This window comes from Triticum aestivum, chromosome 2D (genome assembly GCF_018294505.1).
Source record: "Triticum aestivum cultivar Chinese Spring chromosome 2D, IWGSC CS RefSeq v2.1, whole genome shotgun sequence".
NCBI lineage: Eukaryota > Viridiplantae > Streptophyta > Magnoliopsida > Poales > Poaceae > Triticum > Triticum aestivum.
The window spans coordinates 647,451,214-647,451,823 of NC_057799.1; positions in this window are offsets into that span (position 1 = coordinate 647,451,214).

Below are 610 nucleotides of genomic sequence, written 5' to 3' on the forward strand. Positions count from 1 at the left end.
AGGTGTTTCATATATTGTGTTAGCTAGCTAATTAATAGAGAGAAGTGTCCTCTCTTATCTCCGTGCTTGGTCGACGCTACTATATACGTATGGAGAGGACTAGACACGCTAGCTAGTAATCAAATGAAGGAAACAGAAGATCGTCATGAACATATGCATACAGAGAGAAGTGATATCGACCACCTCTCCTTCTCTGAGAGATTGGTCGAACAACAAGTTCTCGTATATCTATCCGACACTACCGGCTACATATATACAATAATTATCTCTTACAATACAATCTCCTAATTAAATTGTAAGAACACAGGGTCCACATAGTATTCTCCGTTTTCAGCGATCACGTGGTCAAGGAAGAATGCCGCCAATTCCTCTTGAATTCCTCGCATACGATCTGGTGCAAGGAGTTGATCCCGCTTCCGAAACATCTAATTTGAAGAAGGGGGTCAATACATATGTATATGAATAAATGAAACTCAACACAAATGATGGTAATAAAATAAAATTGTGAATATTATTGCTTACGCACTTCATATTGTTCTTCAGAGTAGCCCCGCTCACAGGTCGTGTAGCGGATGGACTCGCAAACGTAGTATCCACAGTAATTATTCCC